Source organism: Oreochromis niloticus, linkage group LG5 (assembly GCF_001858045.2).
Source record: "Oreochromis niloticus isolate F11D_XX linkage group LG5, O_niloticus_UMD_NMBU, whole genome shotgun sequence".
Classification (NCBI taxonomy): domain Eukaryota; kingdom Metazoa; phylum Chordata; class Actinopteri; order Cichliformes; family Cichlidae; genus Oreochromis; species Oreochromis niloticus.
In genome coordinates this window covers 3170882-3178618 of record NC_031970.2, presented here as the reverse complement: position 1 = coordinate 3178618, position 7737 = coordinate 3170882, and the positions used below count along the sequence as shown (strand labels likewise).

Here is a 7737-nt window from a genome sequence, read left to right as displayed (position 1 = left end):
TTTGGTGCTTTTTCATCTCAGTTTAGTCGTTTTGTTTCTTATTTTGTGTATTTTTCCTCTTTCTTTGCATTTTGTAACTGTTGTGTTTTTGTTTGTTGTCACTTCAGATTTGGTGATGTCATTTTCAGCCAACAGGAGAACAGTGGATGAGTGTTTTGTGTTAAGCAGCCAAATATCTGAGGTGCATGCTCCTCTTCATAAAAACGCTGCACTCTTCTCCTTGTTGCTGCTCGTTTCTTTGTCTCCTGCATGGCTGTTTGTTCTGAGCCTGTTGTGTTAATAAAGCCTCCGATGGGCATTTCTTCAGCTTTGATCCTTTACAATAAATTCCAGCGAACAGTCGTCCCCGTCAGCGGAAGCTAAACCGCAGTCTGCCCAGATCAGCCGCGCCCCGGGGAGCTTTGCATACGATGCTGAGCTCTCTCTGCGTTTTCATTCCTGTGAAAACCTGAAGCCAGTGTGAGCTGCAGGCCATCGGGCCGCTGTCACCATGGGAGGTGGGCTTACGTCTCCACCACTAAACTGATCTTATTTGCATAAGCTTTGAAATCACATAAAGCTTCTATGAGCCAAAGAAAAGTTTGATATTTTAAATATTTACCGGTTTAGTTTCTTTTATTTTTACTATATGGTCTTTAAAGCAGGATGATGATTTCTGGTGAGGAGACCAGGTGAGGATCTCATCTATGTGCTTTTCTGACTCAATGAATTATAAAACATTATCATCAGAGGCTCTTATAGTTACTATCATTGTCCTCTAAAATGTTTATAATGTGTATAAAGCACACAAGTGTACAAAAAACTGAGAATCAGTAAAAGTATTTTAGAACCACTCGTTCATGATCAGGTTGATCAGAGACAATAAAATCAATATATAAAGGTCATTTTATTTATTTAGCAAGTTTAAAAACAAAGTGCTTCATAATAAAAACAAATAAACTGGGAGGAAGACAGAGTTCTTTGGATTTTTCATGAAATTCAATTTCCACCAGAATAAAGGTTGTTTTTTTTTTGTTTGTGCAGTTGGTGTCAGACATCTGCGTTTAGGTCCAATTCACCACACACCATAACGCACACACTCACATTATTTGCATAAAATAAGACAACAACAAGCTGTCCTCCAGGACGGTTCAGTCAGCAGTTTCCAAAAGATCAACAAAACGATGCAGGAAATCTGACAAAACTATTTTACTTTTTCCAGATCAAACTTCGTCCCTCTGATCGTCACTTTTAAAACGACTAACATTCAGAATCAGAGTGAGACGTGTCTGCGAGGCTAATATTCAGTGGTAGAAAACACTGAAATTTATAATTCTGTAAATCTATGATTCTGCTGAAATTCTTCAACTTTATCACAAAAAACTAAATTGAGGTGACTGAAAATAAAAAACTGCAGTTCCTTTAACGTCCACTTGAGGCTCCAGCAGTGAGTCAGTCTTCATAGACTCACAGGTTAAAAAGTCAAACTTTACAGCAGAAAGAAACACGTTTACAGCCTGATGCAAACTGCAGTTTTAGTAGAAGATGTGATCTAAACTCAGGTGACATGCCAAAGCTGAAACCTCAGTGTGAGGAGTTACCCTGAGAGCAAACGCTGTTGTGAAACTCCCCAGCAGGCCGCGAGGCTGAAAACAGGAAGAGACGCACATCAGAGAAGGAAAACGAGGAAATCATCGGCAGTCAGACGTTAGGAGACTGACTGTGTCTGAAAACGTTGCTGTGGCTCAGTCAGAACCAGAGGCAGACATATTTGTGGCTGCAGCTTGTTGTTCTGTGTCGGCGGTGAGGCATCTAATGCAGCACAACACTGTGCAAGTCTGTTTGACCAAATGCTATTTATAACAAGCCAATTGTTATTTTGGGTATCATTGCATCATTGTTATGTTTGCTTTTATGGAAGGGATCATGAAGACAGCGTGTGCTGAGAGCGACAGCGCGATAACGCAGCCACGGCCCATCTCCGAATGCCACGGTAACCCTTCAGAGACGAAAACAGAGTCGGTCCCAGAAGCAGTCGACAGTTTGATAATACTGTACTGATGTAAAATATTTTACTTGTAAGGCCAAATGTTTACTCTTTAATAGTTTGTTGGATCACCTTTAGCTTTGATGATGCCATTAAATCGCCAGAGCATCATTTTGATAAGCTCATGCAGTGCTGCAGCCTTCATCTCCACTCAGAGATCTTGTATGGATGATGGGAAAGTTTGACTGCTGCAAAAAGTCTTCTGCAGCACATCCGACAGTCTCTCAGTGGTTTAAAGTTCTGCACTCTTTCATACTCTGAGCCGGACGACTGCTCGAGCTCTCGTTTTGGAGCACGCTGTGCCATCGATAGCCTGACGTGTCCGACAGAGCGACTCCAGACCACGACACATGCCCAGACTCACACAGCGGGCACTAGGCATGATGGGTGCATCACTTTGTTGACCTCTCTTCTTAGACCACATGACCTTCATCCATTGCTCTGGAGCCTTATCTTTATGCTCCCATGCAAAGTGCCTTTTTTCCATAATTAGCATAAGTGTTTTATAAAGGCTACACAGCTGTTTGGGCCCACACTGAGTTCTCTTCATTAAACGTGTGGACGTGCTCCTACTTTCATTATTAAACAGCTTCTGTCTTCTTCTGACATGACTGCTTAAAAAAATTAAAAGTCAGCTGAAACATGGATCACTGCAGGACTTTCTGATCTAATCTGACCCATTTCCTCACTTAAATCCACGTGGAGATTTTTATTCTTTATTCAGGGTTTCAGTGAAGTGATCGGACATTAATGCTGTGTTGTGTAACACTGTTGTGAGTCTGAATTTTAATCCTAAATAGAGTTCACACCTGCCCCCAAATGCTGAGAAGACAAAGCTTTAGAACAAACACAGAAAACCCCCGAAGGAGTCGAGGGACACAACGTTTCAGAACAACTCTCGATGGACGGCACGCATTCATCCACCGAACACCCCGAAGGTCTGTTACAGAAGACAGAGTCAGCAGGAAGACCGCTGCATCCTGAAGATAACGCACACACAAAGGGCCGGTCTCCAGCGTGCAGCTGCAGGAAATGCTGCCGGAGCATCTAAACAGGACGCGCTGCAGCTCTTACAGCAGGCTGTAACAGCTCGCTTCAGGAATTACATCACAGCTACTGCCTGTTTAAACATCAGCACATCTGCTCTGCTCCTCACACCGTCAGCCTTTCACCTGCCAGAGTCACTGATCTGTTAACAGCGGCGTGTCTGCAGGTGGCATCTTTCACTTTAGAGCGTCAGGGCAAAATACTTCAGTGCAAGTAATGATCGGTCATTAATAAAAAGCTTCAGTAGCAAACTAAACCCTTTAAAGCATCTCCACATAAATCTAAGATAATTAAAGGGAAGAAGGACTTTCTATAAACGATTATTTAAGCACTGACCTCAGCATAAAAATGAACTTTCTGAAGCCAATGAACGTTTGGCTGGGAATTCTTTATCTGGGAAGTAACTCCGGTGGAAAAATGACAACACGTCCTTCGTTAGGTGACATATAAACTGCTGCAGCCTTAAAAAGTGAACACACGTTCTTATTGAGTCCAGATGGTGGCGGTTCTGCGTTCCTCAGTGCGCCGTCACCTCCAATCAGCTGATTACAAACAGCAGTAAGAGGCGACTTCCTGTAATCAGAGGCTCCTCTGATGTGCTGCACAGGAAATGTCACAAAGGCCCAGCATGAAATCCCAAATGTTTAACCCTCAAAAACAACAGTACCATAAACACTTGTTGTGTCATTTATTTGTTTTATACTGTGGGTGTAAAAAGTGAGACGCAGCTGAATGAAAATTCCTCTGAAGGCTCCTGACGAGCACTTTAGATAAAGGAAATTAAGATAAAGAGAAGGCTTTCCACAGACGTGTGACTAAGATTTGTTTACAGCTGATTTAATCACTGGGTGTCATTAAAACTGAGCACGTGGTTAAAGAATGAGGTTAATCCCTCCGTGCTACTTGTTTTCAGCCTCTTCGTAGTTATTTTGTATCAGTTTTCTGACATTTTGTGGTTGTCTTTATCTCCTTGGACAGAATTAAAGCCCTGAAATACTACCACTACTTAGTAACAGCGCTTTACCCTGATGGGGGGTTTTTAGGGTAGACGAGGCAACACGAGCTTCCCTGCTCGTGTTTCACACTTGACTGCTGTCACTGGATTCTGTAACACTTCTCATGCCTGAGTCATCCGCACTGTCAAACTTCTCCTCACAGTGTTTTGCAAGGCTGAAACCAACTATGCAAACGAGGAAACAGAGTAGCAGTGAAGGGACAACTTCAGTCTTATAAGACACAGGCCCAGCTAAATGAAAAAGCTAAATGCAGCTGCAGTTTGTGTTCCTTTGAATCATTTAAGAGGTTGGAAGTTGAATTTTAGCAGACTTTTCTTCCGGCCACAGAGATACTAGAGGAAGGTTTACGAGATAAGATCCAATCATGTGTGCAGTAATCAGCAACCTGGATAATGATGCTCACGGTGTATGCAGGCACGTGCAGACAGAGAACGAAATCTCAAAACAGTCAAAGATACAGTTTTATATTCACGCACAGGTGCATCAAACACACACCTGCTAATGAGCTCAGTGACATCCAAATAAAATCCCACAGTTTCACTCACCAACACTGGACCTGAGCTCTTGGACAGTCTGTTCGCACAGCAGCCAAATTATTGATCAGATAATGTCATCAAAATTGCTCCAGCAGCACAAACACAGAGCTCCAGTTAGCTGAGGTGAAGCCTAGCACACAGCTAACAGCTACAACCACCTGTCAGTCAAAGAGACCACGCCCCCAGTCACAAACGTTAAGCCTGAATACAATTTAAACAGGTGAGTTCTGCAAACATTCAGTTGTTATGAAGGAGAAAATAATTTATAGGGATCAAAGCAGCTTTTCATCCGTGTTTGGGGTTCTTACTCAAAAATATAACGCGTAAAATTACTTTTTAAAACTAATTACTGTTACTTTCTCCAGGGAGTAATTAAGTAGTTTGTTACTTGTTGCATTATTTTTGCGTTACTCTGACCTGTTAATAATATAAAACTTAGGTTACAGTCCTGCACACTCACAGGAATCCCTTTGATAATAAACACAAACAGTGTTTGGGTATCAACACAAAGCTGAACACAAGCCCAAACAGAAACTTCACCGCTGGCAGGACCCAGATTACCGAGAGCCGCGGAGCAGGTTTTTAAAACCACGAGTTCATCCAGTGTAGCTGACAGTGAAAACAAAGTGAGCAGGCACGCAGTAACTCTAATAAACCACGATGAGTACACCTGTGCATATAACAACCAGAGCTGCGTGTTAAACAACATCTGCCATGCAAACCACGGACCACACCTCCACCTTCAGCTTCTTTGTAACACAAGAATCTTTCTTAGGTCAGATTAAACATCTGCGTTTTAACTGAATCACGATGCTCCCAAAGTTCGACTCCATGACAAATTAAACTGTATTTATGTTAGTTTAGCTTTACAGCACTCCAGCGGCTCGTTTCCTGCACGCAAAGAGATATTTTAGTCTCAGAGTTTGTCTCGTGAATTATGGATTTGTGTTCCAGTTTAGGGACTTTTGGGACAGATTTCTTGGATGATCCATTGTTCACATATCTCTGTCGGCTGCAAGCTTTATTAACTTACATTGTTCGTGCTGTGTCCTGTGACCCAGAGCCCCGTCTGGACTTCCTGACAGGAAAACCTTCAGTGCTGAGGCCTTCAGTGGGAAAGACCGAGCCTATGTTTGGACACAGATTTAAACATGGCTGCAACTTTCCCACTCCACTGACCTGCTACAGACCACAACCTGCTCCCGGTGTCACCCACTCATAGGTTGTAGTTAGGACAGAAGGAGCATTCAAAAGCTGCCAAGTTTTTAGGAATACTCGGAATAATTTCTTTTTTTGTTTTAGCGATGGTGCACAAGAAATTCAATTTTTTGGGAGCTGAAGGTGAACTCCTGTGGAAGTACAGCAACATCATTCGAACTCCATCGTCTGAGGGCATTCTGAAGGTGTACCCTTTGTCTGCGCTCACAGGGCTGCTGGAGGAGAATATTTTTCATGACACCCTTCGCCGCTCAAAGAACAGAGCATGGATAATGACAACAGACGTGACACTGATTAAATCAGAAGTAACATGAACAGTATGAAAGGAGGAGTATGGGTGGAGGTATGGTTGACAAGCAGCTTGCAGAGGCAGCAGCAGGTATGCACCTGAAGCAGTTTATGCCCCAATCACGGACGACCAACACGAGGATATCAGATCATCCCCCCAATCACACAGGCCTATAGACCAGTGACTCCATGGTAACCACTGGTTGCTAGGGAAATGTGTTTATTATTCAGCTGGTGAGTGGTTGCTGGAGGTTGGTGTGCCAAAAACCTTGTTGCAGTTACTTTGGTTGCCAGTGCCAATTACCCGTAGTTTGCATGGAAGACGCTAACTCTCTGCAAACACTCAGCAACTCGTTGTGCCTTCTGAAATTTGTTTAAAGGGGCCACGGCAACTTTTACTCTGAAGGCAAATATTCTCAGTTTCCAGTTTCACTACAGCTTGAAGAGTAAATGACGAGTGTTTGCAGACATCGCCATCTTCCATGTAAACTGCAGGCAACTGCAGCAATCTGCAACTGACCAACGCAAACACAAAGAGGAGTTTGGTGCAGCTGATTTCACCCAAGCAACCTTCAGCAACCACTTAGCAACCAGTTGGGCAATACACATATGAGCTCATCAGCTTAGCTGATGTGACTGGCAACATCCCTGCAACCCCAACATGACTGATTCTTTGTGAAACAGATATCAGGAAGAAAGTAAAACTACGTTTTTTTGAAGGACCCTCCAGGGTCTCACCATCACAAACGCAGACATTTCAAATAATCTTCAGGTCTGTGAACGAACGTTTAGACAATCAAGGGAAATTTAATAAACACTTGATGCATATTTAGTCAGATTGTTTGTTCTTTAACCAACATTAGTTAATAACTTGGCTGTCATTGCTCTTTAATCTGTGCAAATATAATGTCTTGCTTTGCACGTTGTTTCTCCTGTATTATAGTGATGTTTCCACATCAAAACATTCTTAAATTAAACACAGGCAGGAATCATTTTACTCGGTTTTATGGAAAAATGAACACTGAACTCAACTTTACCTTCACGTTTTTATTAAATTTTGTTCATCTTACAAATTAAAACCAACTTAAACACAGAAAATTAACTTCAAGTTCACATTCTCAGTAAATAAACTGTAAAAATAAAGTTGAAGAGTGTTTTTCTTAACAATGACCCAACTTCCTGGCAGTCCATTCATGTACTATATACAGTATAATGTACATTACATGGGCAAACATATACAAATAAATCAAATGTCCGGCTGATTTGAGGGCAAATAAAAACAGAAGGCGCCCACTGAATGAGCAGTAAACAAAAGACACACATCAGAACTACTGATCAGTATCAGTCCTTATTGCTTTGGGTGATTTTACGTCTTTGTCTGCTGCTCCACACTGAGGAGGAATCACTGTGGTGCAGAGAATAATTAATCATTTCTATACAAATCTACAAGTTTGCTGTGAATGTGTGCAGCGGGAGGAACGAGCCTCCGTTACGAGGAAAGCTGAGGAACATCAATGTAGATTCTCGACACAGATCGTCTCATCCGATGTAAACAAAATGCCCTACGACCCTGCAGTTTATAGTTTCTCCCGACTTTCCCAGAACA

At 42.3% G+C, this 7737-nt stretch overlaps 2 long non-coding RNA genes across 2 annotated transcripts; one reads left to right on the top strand and one right to left on the bottom strand.

The window, feature by feature from the left end:
• Positions 1 to 632: 632 nt before the first annotated feature.
• Positions 633 to 4771, bottom strand: LOC112846863 (uncharacterized). The gene is made up of 2 exons (XR_003220044.1): positions 4635 to 4771; positions 633 to 1625 (listed from the first exon to the last, which is right to left on the bottom strand). It is a non-coding gene; the product is annotated as an uncharacterized LOC112846863 (long non-coding RNA).
• LOC102077530 (uncharacterized) lies at positions 4725 to 7451 on the top strand. Its single transcript, XR_269273.4, has 3 exons — positions 4725 to 4845; positions 5687 to 5847; positions 5928 to 7451. It is a non-coding gene; the product is annotated as an uncharacterized LOC102077530 (long non-coding RNA).
• Positions 7452 to 7737: the final 286 nt, after the last annotated feature.